We start from the raw sequence: 17,762 nt of genomic DNA, 5'->3' as shown, positions 1-17,762 counted from the left end.
GCCATTTCTGACCTCCATTAAAAATTTGTTTCAGCGTGTCAGTGAAGCAATTGACACCAGTTTGCTGTTCAAAATAGTTACCTACAGGCCAGGTATTTAAAACTGTGGTTTGTCCGTCACACGGATCACATATAAGTTCGCTCCAAATTCCTTTGTAGTGAGCGTGGAAGATATTGTCCTTCATTTAAAATGGGCAAGGCATATGGTAAGGGACGGGGAACTGGACGTGATGGTGCATGCAGAGGCCAAGGCCGTGGGCAAGCTGAAATTGTGCCACAATAAATACCCACATCTTCTCGCTAGACCTTCCTGTCCCAATTAATAGGGGAACGCAGAACACCACTATTGAACACAGAGCAGTGTGAAAAGGTTATTGATTGGATAGCAGATAATGCTTCCAGTCACCTAGCCACCACCACCACCACCTTGTCTTCCACACGGTCAAGTCTCAGGATCTGTGAGTCTGGATCGCATATTCCTCACCCTGATCCTCCTTCCTCCCACCATGCCAAGTGCCAAGAGACAACTGATCCCACACTTTGACACTCCGAAGAGCTGTTCACTTTTCCATTGACAGATTCGGGCGTCTCACTCGGTCCACTTGAAGCTGGGCAAAAGGAGATCGCATGTAGCGATGCCCGAATATTTGAGCAGCCACGGTCACATGAAGGCGACGGTGGGAAAGTGTCACAAGAGGTGGACAATGATGAGACACAATTGCCACAAAGTCAGGAGGAGGACCAGAGTGTGGAAGTGGAAGACTAGAAGGTGGATGATATAGTAACTGACCCAACCTGGAAAGAGGACATGCAGAGCAAGGAGAGCAGCACACAGGGGGAGGGAGGCAGAGCACCCCAACAGGCAGAAAGAAGCAGTGTGGTGGCTGCAAAAAGACAGCAGGCAACCATTCCCCGTAACACTAACACGAAGGAAGTTGCCAGTACAACTGTTAGGTATTCCCGAGTCTGGTTGTTTTTTAAAGACTCTGTCGATAACCCCAAAAAGGCCACTTGCACCACCTGCCAGGCCAGCATCAGCAGGGGTGGCAAAACGACCAGCCACACCACCACCAGCATGATCAGGCACATGGCAGAAAAGCACCCGACTTTGTGGGCCGAACCCCAGGGTCCAGGAACAGTGTTTGCGAGTGGCACCACTGCTTCTTCCACTGTTGTGCATGCAAGCCAATCCCCTGTCCATGGTGCATGCGAAGATGCCTCCTGCCCTGCACCTGTCATTGCACACTCTCAAGTAGCAGCATAAGGAAGCACGTCCACGTCTTTGTCCCAGCGCAGCGTTCAGTTGTCCATACCCCAGTCCTTGGAATGCAAGCACAAATTCGCAGCAAACACCCCGCAGGCCACACTTCTAAATTCACACATTTCGTGACTGCTTGTGCTAGAAATGTTGCCTTTTAGGCTTGTGGAGATGGAAGTGTAGCACCCTGAGGATTCGGCTGCTACAGGAGTATTGCACCTCAACCCAGAGGTGTGATATTCCACTCCCGGGTAAGGATGGAGTGTGGAACTGAGCTCAGAAAGCTGCATGCACTACACACATCCCATTTCCGAGGAGCAGACCAACGGTACTCCCACTTAGAAATGTGCAGGTACGACCGAGTCTGTTCCTGGCTGGAGTGGGAGGGGGGTGGTACATCCCAGTAGTGTAGGGGCAGATAGGGGGAGCAGCCTGGGTAAAGATAGGAGCTCATTGGGTGCTGGTCACCTGAGCTCACACATAGAGGGAGTATTTAAGGTGGGCACCATCTAAGATCAGGGTCAGTCTGCCACAGTCAGTCAGTCTGTGAGGAGCAGAGCAGCCCCAGAGAGAGAGAGAGGAGAAAGAGAGACCCAGAGGGTGAAAGAAAAGGAACTCTGAGAACCCACATACAAACACAGGGTGAAGAGTTGGCAAAAGGGTACCGGATCCCAAACTGGTGGGGGCTAAAGCACACCTCAGCCAGAGACCGGAGGCTGTGGGCAGGATCTGCCACGGCCACCCACCACATCCACCCTGAAGGCAAACCACGTGTAGGGTCAGGGAACCCAAGGCCAAGGGTCTCCCAACAGAAGGCCCGAGGGAGCTGGACCTAGGTGGATCCCTGGTGGGGACGGCCAGAAGACAGGACAGGAAGGAGGGCTCAGGGTCACGCTCCGGACTTGCTTGGGGGTTGGCTGAATCCAGGACCTGGTGGACGCAGCACGGCTCGGGTGGTCACTTGAAGCTGGAGTGACCGGAACATCAGCAGTAAGTAAATACCCTAAACTGCACAACCCGACTCTGTCTTTAATTATCATCTATGCTGCACCACCACAACCCCCATCCTCTGCACCTGACCCCCTGAGGCTATACCCCACCCGTTGGGGGTTATACTATCAAAAGCTGCACCAACACCATCAGCCTCAGTGGACCCTGCTGCAGCGGCGGCCGTAGTGACCGCAATACAACGGGTGGCGTAGTCGACATAAAGAACTTTATAACATCTGTAGGACTGCCACATACTCTGAGCTTGACACCCTGGGCACGGACCGGGTCACAGCCACTCGGAGACTACAACCCCCATCTGATCCGGCTCCGGGTATTCCCCTAAAGAATATGGCCCAGGGGGTGCGTCAGAAGCATTCCGCAACATGATGGCGGCGGCCGTTCCTCGGTACTCGGTCCCCAGCCGCCACTATTTCTCCCGGTGTGCCGTCCCCGCATTACACAAGCACGTGTGCCAAAACATTAACCGTGCCCTCAACAACGCAGTTACTGGGAAAGTCCACCTAACCACGAACAAGTGGAAAAGTGGAAAAGTGCTTGTGGGCAGGACCGGTACATCTCGCTGACGGCACACTTGGTTAACAAAGTGGAAGCCGGGACCCAGTTGGACCTTGGGATGGAACACGTCCTCTCGATGCCAAGGATCGCGGGCCCTGGGTCAAACAGGGTTGCCCCACATTCTACAGCTCCTGCACCTTATCCTCCTCCACCTCATCTTCAGCCTCCATCTCGGAAATGACCACATCAGTCACAAGCTGGAAGCAATGCATCACTGCCTCGGCCAAGCGGCAACAGGCTGTGCTGAAGCTAATATGCTTAGCACAATGCTGAAGAGTTGTGGACAACTCTGAAAGAGCACGCAGATCTGTGGCTCACCACACTGAACCTACAGCCAGGCATGGTTGTGTGTGACAATGGCCGGAACCTGGTGGCGGCTCTGAGGCGAGGCAAGCTCACACACGTACCATGCCTGGCCCATGTGCTTAACCTCGTGGTTCAGCGATTTCTCAAATCCTACCCGAAGCTGCCAGATCTGCTTGTTAAAGTATGCCGCCTGTGTGCCCATTTTAGAAAGTCACCTACAGCTTCCACCACCCTTGCTGTGCTTCAGCAGCTTTTATAGCTTCCAGCTCACAGACTGGTGTGTGATGACCCCACGCATTGGAACTCTACACTGCAGATGTTGGGAAGGATTTGTGAGCAGAAGAGGGCAGTTGTTGAGTACCAGCATCAACAAGGCCATCAGTATTCAGTTCAGGCTCCACACATAAGACCTCAGGAGTGGACATGGATGTCAGACACATCCTCCAAAATTTTGAGGACTCCACCAAGATGGTGAGCAGTAATGACGTCATAATTAGCATCACCATCCCGCTTTTCTGTCTTCTGAAATGCTCTCTGCTCACAATCAAAGAGGATGCATTGCAGGCGGAGGATGATGAGATGGAGCAAGGAACCATACAGGGTGATTACACACAGCCCAGCCTCATCTTATCCCAATGTGAATTGGGTAACAATGAGGAAGAGGAGGAGGAGGAAGAGGAGGAACAGGAGCTAGTTGCATGCGCTATAGACGGTACTACCTGCACAACTGTCATACCATCTGTTCAGCATGGATGGCCTAAGGACAGAGAGGAGGATTAGGAGGAGGAGGATGAGAGCATGGTCACTCGTCCTCTTGGTGAGGACACGGAAGTCTTGCCTGTTAGCAGACGGGCACGCATGGCTGAGTTTATGTTACGCTGCCTTTCCCATGACCCTCACGTTCTCAAAATATTGGGTGACAGTCATTACTGGTTGGTGACACTTCTAGACCCACGCTACAAGGAGAACTTTATATCTCCTATTCCTGAAGCGGACAGGTCTACAAAAATGGGGCAGTACCAGAAGGCCTTTGTTGCGGAACTATTAAAAAAATTCCCATGTGAAAACGCTGGCAGCAGATGTCATAGTTCGTTGGACAACCAAGGAGTACTAATAAATAATATATAAAGACAAGGCTCAACTAATGAAGAGGGGTGCCAGGAACACAACAAACTAGTCGGTGTAGACAAAGATTCCGGCACACCAAATGATTATAAAGAGAGTCAAACGTATGAATATAATAATAAGTGCTTTAATTAATGCTCCGATATATACTTGCTCAAGGAGTCGTCAGTATAGTTGCCCAGTATAGTTGCCCAACGTTTCAACCCCCACAGCCCCTGATGAAAACCCCTGTAGGGTTGAAACGTTGGGCAACTATACTGGGCAACTATACTGACGACTCCTTGAGCAAGTATATATCGGAGCAATAATTAAAGCACTCATTATTATATTCATACGTTTAACTCTCTTTATAACCAAGGAGTACTGGTGAGAGAGACACAACTCGAATCCAGCAGAGGCAGGGGAACACTGTCAAAGTTCTGGGAGAATTTTCTCAGCTCCTTCCATCGCACAAGCCCTGAGACGTGGGGTACTCTCACAAGGAGTGCAAAGTTTGGGAAGATGCTGAGGGAGTACCAACATCCATCGTGATTCCTCTGTGCCTTATAATTATTGAGTATCCAAGGTGGATACGTGGAATGAACTGGCTCTCTATGTCTTGGAAGTCCTGGCCTGCCCTGCCGCTAGCGTTTTATCAGAGCGGGTTTTTAGTGCCGCTGGTGGAATTATAACTGATTTGCTCATTTGCCTGTCAATTGAAAATGCTAACAGGCTCACTCTTATAAAAATGAACAAGGACTGGATTGGGCCAGACTTCTCAACACCACCGAATAATATCAGCGTAATATAAACTCAAATCCAGTATCTTTTTTTGGGAGGTGTATTCCCATGCACCTTTTCACACCCACACATGGGTATACGCTTCCTGATTTTGGCTATTTGCTTTTGTCCTCCTCCTTCTCCTCATCCTCCACTACCATATCACCAGGGTGACTGTGGTCCGTGTTGCAACACCCACCTAATTTTTGTAAAGGGTGTTTATGATGCCCGTAAAAAAAAATGTTATACAGTATGTTCATGTATACCCCTCAGGGGTAAATGTTTGTCAGACCATACACTTAGTGTATGGGCATTACAAGCATAGGAGACCCGCTCCTTTCTAATGGGAACATTTTTTTATGAGGCCCTCTAAGTCTCTTCCATGGGCATTGGAGTGCCTCCCAATTTTTGGCAGCCCTTGCATTCACTGCATAGGCCAACACTATAGGAGACCCACTTCCTAATAATGGGAACATTTTTTCATGAGGCCCTGTACGTCTCTTCCATGGGGCATTGGAGTGCCTCCCAATTTTCAGCAGCCCTGGAATTCACTGCATAAGCCAACATTATGGGAGACCCTGACCTTTCTAATGGGAATTTGTCATTACTGTGGCCCTGCTATATGTGTCTTTAAATTGTTAGTGGGTTTTTTCCTAAATGTGGTCAGCCGTTGGACTCTCTGCATACCCTATAACTGTATAGCAGACCCTCTCCTTTCTAATGGGGACATTTCGTACTCGTTATTGTGGCCCTGCTCTATGTGTCTTTAAATTCTTAGTGGGGTTTTTCCTAAGTTTGGTCAGCCTTTGGACTCACGGCATACCCTATACCTGTATAGTAGACTCTCTCCTTTCTAATGGGAACATGTCGTACTCGTTACTGTGGCCCTGCTCTATGTGTCTTTAAATTCTTAGTGGGATTTTTCATAAATATGGTCAGCCGTTTGACTCACTGCATACCCTATAACTGTATAGCAGACCCTCTCCTTTCTATTGGGAACATGTCGTACTCGTTACTGTGGCCCTGCTCTATGTGTCTTTAAATTCTTAGTGGGGTTTTTCCTACATAGCATGGGCATTACCACTATAGGAGACCCGCTCCTTTATAATGGGAACATTTTTTTTTACTGAGACCCTCCTATATGTCTCTTCAAAGGGGTATTGGGCTGCGTCCGAATTTTTGGTAGCACTTTCAGTCACTGCATACGCAATAACAGTATAGGAGACCCACTCGTTAATAATGGGAACAACAAAGCATAGCCGAGAGCTGATGGCTCTCTAACAATAGCGAGGGTCGAGTTCGGGCCCTTTAAGAATAGTAAGGGCCCTCTGATGGCCCTATAAAATAGGCTTTGTGACTTTCAGAGTCCCTCCATCATAAATGAAACAGGATGTGTCTGATAATGTGTCACACACCACATTGCCAGATAAGGTTGTAAAATGTTAAAATAACATTTCCCGGTGAATGCATTTGTCTTAAAAAATAACGTAAAAAACAAACAGTAGGATCTTTCTTTAGGATAAAAAACAGAGTCAACAATGTAACCTCAATGTAATCACATTGATCAGCTCCTGCACCTCCTCCTCCATCTCCGAAATGACCACATCAGTCACAAACTGAAAGCACTGCAGCACTGCCTTGGCCAAGGGTCAACAGGCTGTGCTGAAGATAACATGCTTAATGCTTAGGTGACAAACCGCCCCCTGCTGCAGAGTTGTTGAAAGCTGTAGCTCAGCAGCCTGATCTGAGGCTCTCACTGCTGAACATACAGCATGGTTGTGAGTGACAATGGGCGTAACCTGGTGATGGAGTAATGACAGCCGGAGTAGATACGGTTTTCCTCTATGCCAGTCCTCTCAATGAGCTAAAGAATATGGCTGTGGTGAAATACAACTCCCACTGAGAAGCTGTTTCAGATTGAAAAACATTGGGCCCACCAGAGGATTTGATTCTGAGGGCTCACCTTTCTCCCCCGCTGAAGAGCCAGCCCTATAGCAGCTGCAAAGTTAGCGCTATCATGAACTCTCCTGATGTAGAAGATAGAACACACCAGAGGATTCTCTGGTGGTACTGTCCAACCCTGCCAAGAAGCAGTCCTGGCAAAGAAAAGTGTGTGGGAAGGTTCCCGGACACTCTATGGCTGCTTTTTTTACTGAGGTGAAAACCCACACAAACACGGGTAGAACAAACAAAATCCTTGCAGATGTTGATCTTGCTGGGATTTGAACCCAGGATCCCAGCACTGCAAGGCTTCAGTGCTAACCACTGATCCAATGTGCTGCCGTTCACCCTCTGATATCTAACAGGCTGGAGAAACTTGCACCTACTGCCACTCTATCTTCAGCTCCTTTGTGAGAAACTAATGTATTTGGGCAGCCACTCAGTCTACCAAATAAAATTCCTGACAAGGAAATTGGGGATGGCATTGCTACTGGTACTGGGGGCAGTGCTAATACCATGATGTCGTACCATAGTTTACTGGAAATATTCCAGGCTGATAGGAGGCAAGCAGATTCCCACAGAAAAGTACCAGCAGCAATGTTCAGGGACCCGCGTTTGTAGAAGGCGGAGACAACACCAGGAGAAATAGTGGCGGCTGGGGACCGAGTATGGACACGAGACATGAGGCATGATGTTGTGAAAAGCTTTCACCTCTACGAGCCTAAAAGGCCACATTTCAAATGAAAGCAGCTTTAGATGACTTCCTGGGAGAAATGACAGCTGGAGTAGATATGGTTTCCCAAGTCCTTTCCTCAAGCTAAAGAATATGGCTGTGGTGAAATACAACTCAGCAAAAAAAGCTATGGACTGGCTCCGTACCATCCCTGGCCACATTCATCTGACCATGTGTTTGTGTGTAGGCGGTCCTTCCCAGTAAGTTCACTGGGGAGTGCATGGGTAATGTTTTGGGACCCGTGCTTGTGGAAGGCGGAGATGACATCGGGACAAATAGTGGCAGCTGGAGACCGAGCAAGGATACCCGGTCGCCACCGCCATAAGATTGTGGACAGCTTCCGCCTCCATGAGCCTAAAAGGCCACATTTCATGTGCAAGCAGCTGTCAAAAATTTGACAGTATAGTATTGCAGCCTGTGGGTGGGTGGGTGGCATTCCAAGGAATGGGGTAGGGACAACTGAATGCTGCACTGGGACAAGGACGTGGACAGTGGTTGTTGCAAGTCTGCAATGACAGGTGCATGGTGGGAGGCATCTTTGCATGCGCCAAGGATCACTTATGATGGGCACACTTTTAGGCAGTGTCCTGGGAGTCAGAGATGCTTCCAGGGGTCTTCCCCATGCTGTTCCCATGTCTTTTCAGCACTGTATGCATGTGTCTGATGATGTGTCACACACCACATGGCCAGATAAGGTTGTGAAATGTTAAAATGACATTTCCCAGTGAATGTATTTGTCTTGGTTGAAAGCAATGCAAAAGTGCAAAATTGCATCAAAAACGCTACGTGTGAACATAGCCCAAGGTGTGGAAGAGTATTTTTGGTTTGGGTTATTTATTTTGCCTTATAAAGAAGTCATTACCCTGGAAAGGATGTTCCTTAATATATTTCCCAGGAAAATTTATTTTGCATTCGTTTTTGTATGTTTTATTGTGAGTCCGTAAAAGTGGCGTAACACCTCTGACAACGTTGTTGACAGCAGTGACCTGGGAGTCAGAAATGCTTCCAGGGGTCTTCCCCATGCTGTTCCCATGTCATTTGAGCACTGTTCCCATCGATTTGGGCAATTTTTAGGCCCTCTGCAGACCACTGGGGGGAGCCGCCTGAAAAATGCTCAAGTTACCCACAGACTTACATTGGAATCGTTGATCGGGTCGAGCACCCGAGTATTCCAATTTGCTCGACCTGAGCAACGAGTATCCAAGCATTTTAGAGCTCACTCATCACTAGATATAATTCCACTAGCAGCAATAAAAACCCCCTCTGACAAAACGCTAGCAGAAGGGCAAGACAGGACCTCCAAGTAATAGAGAGCCAGTTCATACCACGTGTCCAGCTTGCATACCAAATAACAAATTGACAGTGTTCCCCTGCCTTTGCTGGATTGCATTTGTGTCTCTCTTGCCTGTACTCCTTGGTTGTCGAACGAGTTGTGACCTCTGCCGCCAGCGTTTTTACATGGGAAATTTTTTAATAATTCCGCAACAAGGGTCTTCTCGTACTGCCCCATTTTTGCAGACCTGTCCGCCTCAAGAATAAAAGATATAAAGTTCTTCTTGTAGTGTGGGTCTAGAAGTGTCATCAACCAGTAATGACTGTCACCCAAAATGTGGACAACGCGAGGGTCACGGGAAAGGCAGCGTAACATAATCTCAGCCATGTGTGCCAGACTGCAAAAAGGCAAGACTTCCGTGTCCTCACCAAGAGGACAACTGACCGTGCTCTCCTCCTTATCCTCCTCCTCTTCCTTCTCCTCCCTGTCCACAGGCCATCCACACTGAACAGACGGTATGACAGTTGTGCAGGTAGTACCGTCTATAGCACAGGAAACTAGCTCCTGTTCTTCCTCCTCCTCCTCTTCCTCATTGTCACCCAATCCACGTTGGGATGAAATGAGGCTGGGCTGTGTGTAATCATCCTTTATGGTTCCTTGCTCCATCGTATCGTCCTCTGCCTGCAATGCATACTCTTTAATTGAGAGCAGACAGCGTTTCAGAAGACAGAGAAGTGGGATGGTGACGCTAATTAGGGCATCATCGCCACTCACCATGTTGGTGGAGTCCTCAAAATTTTGGAGGATGGTACATATGTCTGACATCCATGTCCACTCCTGAGGTTTTATGTGTGGAGTCTGACCTGAATACCCACGGCCTTGTTGATGCTGGTAGTCAAGAACTGCCCTCTTCTGCTCACAAATCCTTCCCAACATCTACAATCTAGAGTTCCAATGCGTGGGGACATCACACACCAGTCAGTGAGCCAGAAGCTACAAATGCTGCTGAAGCACGGCAAGGGCTGTAGCTGACTTTCTAAAATGGGCACACAGGCGGCGTACTTTGACAAGCAGATCCGGCAGATTCGAGTAGGTTTTGAGAAACCGCTGAACCACGAGGTTAAGCATATGGGCCAGGCATGGTACGTGTGTGAGCTCGCATGACCATACCAGGCTGTCGGTTCAACGGTGTCAGCCACAGATATACCTGCTCTTTCAGAGCTGTCCACAACTCTCCAGCATTGTGTGGTTTGTCACCTAAGCATATTAGCTTCAGCACAGCCTGTAACCGCTTGGCTGAGGCAGTGCTGCAGTACTTCCTGCTTGTGACTGATGTAGTCATTTCGGAGATGGAGGCCATAGAGGAGGAGGAGGTGCAGGAGCTGTAGAATGTGGGGGCAACCCTGATTGACCCAGGGCCCACAATCCTCGGTGTCAGGAGGACATGTCCGACTGGGTCCCAGCTTCCACTATGTTAACCCAGTGAGCCATCAGCGAGATGCACCGTCCCTGCCCACAAGCACTTGTCCACGAATCCGTGGTTAGGTGGACTTTCCCAGTAACTGCATTGCTGAGGGCATGGCTAATATTGTGGGACACGTGCTTGTGTAATGCGGGGACAGCACACCGGGAGAAACAGTGGCGGCTGGAGAACGTGCACCGAGGGACGGCCGTCGCCATCAGGTTGCGGAAAGCTTCCAACTCCACGAGCCTAAAAGGCAACATTTCAAGCGCAAGCATTCGTGAAAAGTGTGACTTTAGTAGTGGGCCTGTGGGGCGTTAGCTGCGCATTTGCGCTTGCATTCCAAGGACTAGGGTAGGGACAACTGAACGCAGCGCTGGGACAAGGATGTGGACGTGACTGCTGATGGTGCTAGTTGAGAGTGTTCAACGACAGGTGCAGGGTGGGAGGCACCTTGGCAAGTGCCATGGACAGGGGATTGGCGCGCACACACAACAGCGGAACAAGCAGTGGTGCCACCTGCAGACACTGTTCCTGGACCCTGGGGTTCGGCCCACAAAATCGGGTGCTTTGCTGCCATGTGCCTGATCATGCTGGTGGTGGTCAGGCTGATCGTTTTGCCACCCCTGCTGATGCTGGCCTGGCAGGTGGTGCAAATGGCCTTTTTGGGGTTATCGACAGAGTCTTTAAAAAACAACCAGACTCGGGAATACCTAACAGTTTTATTGGCAACTTCAGTCGTGTTGATGTTATGGGGGATGGTTGTCCGCCTTCTGTCTGCGGCCACCACACTGCTTGTTCTTGCCTGTTGTGGTGCTATGCCTCCCTCCCCCTGTGTGCTGCTGTCCTCACTCTGCATGTCACCTTGCCAGGTTGCCATCGTCCACCACCTCATCTTCTACTTCTGCATACTGTTCCTCCTCCTGACTTTCTGTCAATTGTGCCTCATCATCGTTCACCTCTTGTGACAGTTTCCCACAGTCGCCTTCATGTAACCGTGGCTGCTAAAATATTTGGGCATCGCTACATGCGATCTCCTCTTGCCCCGCTTCAAGTGGACCGGGCGAGAGTCCTCAATCTATAAATGGAAAAGTGAACAGCTTTTCAGAGTGTCCAAGTGTGGGATCAGTTGTCTCCGGGCACTCAGCATAGTGGGAGGAAGGAGGATCAGGGTGAGGAATATGCAGTCCAGACTCCCGGCTACTGAGACTTGATCGTGTGGAAGACAGGGTGGTGGTGGTGGTGGCTAAGTGACTGGAAGCATTATCTGCTATCCAACCAATAACCTTTTCACACTGCTCTGTGTTCAATAGTGGTGTTCTGCGGTCCCCATTAACTGGGACAGGAAGGTCGAGCTACAAGATATGGGTGTTTGTTGTAGCACAATTTCAGCTTGCCCACAGCCTCGGCCTCATTCTCTGCATGCACCATCACCATAACGTCCATTTCCCCATCCCATGCCACGCGCCTTGCCCATTTTAAATGGAGGTCAATATTTTCCACGTTCACTACAAATGGCTGGATTTGGACAGCAGTGATATGTGATAAGTGTGACGGAAAGCCAGTTTTAAATAGCTGGCCTGTAGATTACTATTTTTCACAGCGACCTCCTGTCAATAATTTCACTGACACACTGCAACAAAATTTAAATGGAGGCTAGAAATGGCTGAATTTGGAGCACACTTATATGTGATACGTGTGACAGAAAAATATAGTTTTAAATAGCTGGCCTGTAGGTTACTATTTTTCACAGTGAACTCGTATCAATAACTTCACTGACAAACTGCAACAAAATTTACATGGAGGCCAGAAATGGCTGAATTTGGAGCGCACTTATATGTGATATGTCTGACGGAAAACCACAGTTTTAAATAGCTTGCCTTTAGGTTACTATTTTTTACAGCGACCTCGTGTCAATAACTTTACTGACACACTGCAACAAAATTTAAATGGAGGCCAGCAATGGCTGAATTTGGAGCACACTTATATGTGATACGTGTGACGGGAAAACCACAGTTTTAAATAGCTGGCCTGTAGGTTACTATATTTCACAGCGACCTTGTGTCAATAACTTCACTAACATACTGCAACAAAATTTAAATGGAGGCCAGAAATGGCTGAATTTGGAGCGCCCTTATTTTGATAGGTGTGATGGAAAACCACAGTTTTAAATAGCTGGCCTGTAGGTTACTATTTTTCACAGCGACCTCCTGTCAATAACTTCACTGACACACTGCAACAAAATTTAAATGGAGGCCAGAAATGGCTGAATTTGGAGCACACTTATATGTGATACGTGTGACGGAGAACCACAGTTTTAAATAGTTGGGCTATCGGTTAATATTTCTCACAGCGCTCTCCTGTCAATAACTTCACAGATACACTGCAACAAAATTTAAATGGAGGCCAGAAATGGCTGAATTTGGAGTGCCCATATTTTGATAGGTGTAACGGAAAGCCACAGTTTTAAATAGCTGGCCTGTAGGTTACTATTTTTCACAGCGACCTCATATCAATAACTTCACTGACACAGTGTAACAAAATTTAAATGGCTGAATTTGGAGTGCACTTATATGTGATGCGTGTGACGGAAAACCACAGTTTTAAATAGCTGGCCTGTAGGTTACTATCTTTCACAGCGAACTCGTATCAATAACTTCACTGACAAACTGCAACAAAATTTAAATGGAGGCCAATATTTTCCACGTTCACTACAAATTTCTGGATTTTTATCGCTGTAATATGGAAAGGATCTGGCTATATTTTGCAGTGCCAACAAGCAAATGGAGCAGAAAAATGGTGTACTCTGGATTGCTTTTTAAGCAAATAATCAGGATTAAGATAAAAAAAAGTTTGCCTTTCCATGTCTTGAAATATCTGTAATTATTACAGCAGCAGACAGAACGTTCTATAGACCCTCTTGTGCTGTATCATACACTGCATTCTGACATATACACTGCCTGCCTAGCACTGATTATATGCAGTTCGATTAGTCCTGAGCAGGACTGTTAGTTCAGATGGATATAAATATATGTTGTGGAATACCTATACTAACAGGATGTTCAATGGACCCGCTTGTGCTGCATCATGCACTGCAGTCTGCAACATACACTGCCTGCCTGCCTAGCACGGATTATATGCAGCTGGATTAGTCCTCAGAAGGACTGTTAGTTCAGATGGATATTATAGATATAAGTTGTTGAATACTTATACTAACTCTAAACAAGCAAATCTCTCCCTGATGCAGCAGCACCTTTCCCTACTCAGCTTGATTCTGGGATAGACTGTGCGAGCATAGCGGCACCTGGTCTTTTATACACCTGATGATGCTGTGCGGCCAGCCAATCACTGTAATGCCCACAACCAACATGGTTACGGCATTACAGTAGATGGCAGGCAATCCCTGCATGTTCATTGGCTCTCCAAAGAGCAGCAAACATGCAGGGAGGGGACCCGAGTTCCCACATGAGCAACCCGGAAATACTCGCCGAGCACCGAGCTTGTCGAGCACAGTGTTGCTCAGGCGAGTACAGAGCAGTGGCGAGCATGTTCGCTCATCACTATTTTCCAGTGTAGACGCACAGCTCTGCTACATATGCACATATAGGCAAAAAATTATTCCTGGCACATTTAGGCAGGCTGCGCTGCAGGAATGAAGAGCCTTGGGATTCCAAAACGGTTTTTATTAATACCAATGCGTTTCTACACCAGACCAGCATCTTTCTCAAGGTGTAAAGACTTGGTTGTTATACCTTGAGAAAGGCGCAGGTCCAGCACAGAAATGTGTTGATAATAATAAAAAAATGAAATCCTAAGGCTCTTAATTCCCGCCTCGAAGCCCACCTAAACGTGCCAGCATCCATTTTTGGCCATTATATATCTGGAAGAACCATTTCTTCCTGCCACGGGAAAGCAGCAGCAGCAGCTTTCCATCCCTTTATAGATGTTGTGCCTGCACACGTTTAGGTGAGTGTCCCAATTGCTTATACCTATCCTTTACCAGATGGTATTGTCCTATTTTGTGTGCACTTCTGTCCCTCTCCAAAACTTGTCACATATGAATATGGATACACACAGCTCTGCAACATATGAATATTTACTTACACATACATCTCTGCATATGCACAATTATAGATACACAGCTCTCCTACATACACTATAATATGCACTTTTATAGACACACAAACTACACAGTACACTATCACATCTTGCAGTTCTTTCCAAGTATATGACTGATCACATGACATGAAAGTTTTTGGAGGTAGTCGGGTGGAAGGTTCTTCAGTTGTACGGGATGTGCAGCCTACATGCAGGTCCCAGTATCTTTCTCTATAACTCTGCACCAATCACATAGATAAGTGTGTGGCAGGAGGAGAGAGAGCAGTTCCCTCAGTGATCAGGAAGGATGCTGTGCCAGTGTTCTCCTTCCTCACAGGAAGCTGCCTCCGGAATATATGATGCACACACTTTTTATCAAGAGTTTTTTTTGCTAAAAAGTGCATCTTACAGTCCAATAAATATGGTACATAAAAGTTTTTTGGAACAAATTGCACAAGGATTCTGGAGCTTTTAGCTTAGTAAATCTCCCCCAGGGAGCAGAAGAGCCAACATAGAGAACATTTTTTTTTTTTTTTACAAGGACAGGACTTCAGTTAATAGGATCTCATAACTAGCAACCTTTGTAGTTTACAGGCTAAAATCCATACAATAGTATTGCTAAAGTAAAATATTAAAGGTATAAAAAGGCTAAAAAGGCAAAAAAGCACAAAATTCTTGTTTTGTGTTGTATCATTTTACAATTACCACTGATTCACTGCATGAATGATAATTCATAATAAGGGCTGTTTTCTAGACGAGCTAATGGGGTGGGCTAATCATACTTCTTATTACTTGTATGATTAAATCTTGGCACAGTTTACTATGAACACTTTGATGAGAATTTCTAAAGTACTTGCCTCTGTAATTAAAGAATGGTAAATGGTTTACTATAATTAAAATCACACAGGAAAATTAGGAAATTATTCTTAAAATTAATTAAGACATATCATAAAGAGCAGGTATTCAATTTTCTTGTTGAGATACTGAAACTGTTGGGTCTATATCTGCATCTGTCAAAACTAGTATAGCTTGTAAGCTACTATTAACGTCTGATATTGTTAATAAGCTATAAAAGGAAACATGAAAAACAATGTGCAAACTTCACACAACCAGAACGATAAAATAAAAGTAATTAAAAGAAAATAAGTAAATAAAAGTAATATCTGTCATTAGAGTCCATATCCCAGCCTGATTACTCTAAAAAGGAGCATATTCTTCGTAATGATGTTCTCAAAATCTTGGAAAAAAAATATTTACAGATGTAGTAGAAACAGTATAAAAATACCCTTAGCAGTCAATACTGTCCTAATAGGGCATATCACTGCATGTACTAGTATTAGACATCGTATGTGACACCAACTTAATTCTCAGACAATTATACTTATATTACCCCCTATCAAACTTTTATTATTCATGACCAGTTACTTGTTCTATAATTCCATTTTTCCTTTTCCACTTAACCTCTTCATAACCTTGCGTTTTTCCGTTTTTTTGAACTTTTGTCTTTTCCTCCTCTTATTCTAAAAACCATAACTTTTTTATTTTTCCGTCCCCATAGCCATATGAAGGCTTGTTTTTTGTGAAACAAGTTGTACTTTTGAATTGCATCATTCATTTTATCATGTGATGCACTGGAAAGTGGGAAAAATTACAAGCGCGTTGAAATTGAAAAGAAAGTGCAGTTCCACAATGTTTTTTTGTTTACTATGTTTACTACATGGTAAAACTGTCCTGACGATATGATTCTCCAGATACCAAACATGTATAGCTTTTTTTTCTATTTAAGTGGTGAACATTTTTTGGGAAATTTGTAAGAACAAAAATTGCTCTTGTGTTGCCAATTTCTGAGATCAGTAACGTTTTCATTTTTCGGGATATGGAGCTGTGTGAGGGCTTATTTTTTGTGTCCTAAGCTGATGTTTTTATCAATATAATTTTGGAATATATATGATGTTTTGATGGCATTTTATTGCAATGTTGCTGTGGCTCAAAAAAACATAATTCTGATTTTTTTTCTCTTAACACCGTTTACCGATCGGATTAACTTGTTTTATATTTTGATAAATCAGACTTTTGCAAAGCAGCAATACCAAATATGTGTTTAGTTTTTTTCAATTGTTTTATTTTTCTTGGGTCAAAAGGGGGGTGTTATGAACTTTTGTGTTTTTTTTTTAATTATTATTATTTTTTTAATTATTAAGTTTTACTGTATTGAATAGTCTTCTTAGTGGATCCCCGGCTATCATGACAACCCATCAGCAACCTGTAATCACGTGACAGGGGCACCAATGAGCCGGATGAATGATGCGCTTCAGGCCAGTGTATGTTAAATCCCACTGTCAGTGATTGACATGCGGGATTTAACTTGTTAAAAGCCACGGGCGGAGCACTACTCCACCTTTAGCTGTTAAAGGCACATGGTGGCTGATTAAATCAGTCATCATGTGCAGGGGGGGGGGGAGTGGGCTCAGCGTGCGAGCCTCCATCAAAGGCAGGGGCACGATCTTTGATGTAAATGTACATAAAAGGTTGTGAAAGGGTTTAAGGGAATCCATCAGTAGGACCAACATTCCTAATCCGTCTACATGGGCATGTAGGGCATACGAAGCTGAATAAAATGATGCTTTGATATCTGCAATCTGATGTTTTATTCCAGAGAAATCAATATTTTCTTATAGGTAAATGATACAAATCTAAATGAGAATCTGCCTTCAGAGCTTATTTTAAATGAAAGGGGCATTACCAGTGTGAGACATGTAATGACGGACACTTTGCTCTCATAATCACACACAGTTTACTTCTGTTACACTAACACATTTGCAACAGTAAGTGTCCTTTCATAGTGCTACAGCTTCCATCTCACAAGCAGCCTGTGTGTGTGTGTGTGGGCGAAGGGTATTAAAGCAGAGCTGACATCACTGCAAATGTGTTTGCAATGAGATAAGGTTCAATTCTACAGTGCTGTGCTAGTTATAATCAGGCACAGCTCTACAGCAAAGCTGACAGCACTAAGAGAGGTCAAGTGCTGCTTAAAATGTGTGCAATGCGACATAGTTCACTTCTGCTGTACTGTGTTAGCTCTTCCATGCTGTGTTAGTTATGATCTCACTGCAGAGCTGTGTGTGATTATGACAGCAAAGTGTCAGTCACTAATTGTCTCACACTGGTAACTCCCCTTTCATTTAAAATAATGTTTGGATGCAGATTCTTATGCAGATTTGTGTCCAGCCCAATGTTATGAT

This window comes from Phyllobates terribilis, unplaced genomic scaffold, assembly GCF_046119375.1.
Source record: "Phyllobates terribilis strain yellow unplaced genomic scaffold, ASM4611937v1 Scaffold_4__5_contigs__length_816908805, whole genome shotgun sequence".
NCBI lineage: Eukaryota > Metazoa > Chordata > Amphibia > Anura > Dendrobatidae > Phyllobates > Phyllobates terribilis.
The sequence above is the reverse complement of the archived record's forward strand: the minus strand, read 5'-3'. Positions refer to the sequence as shown.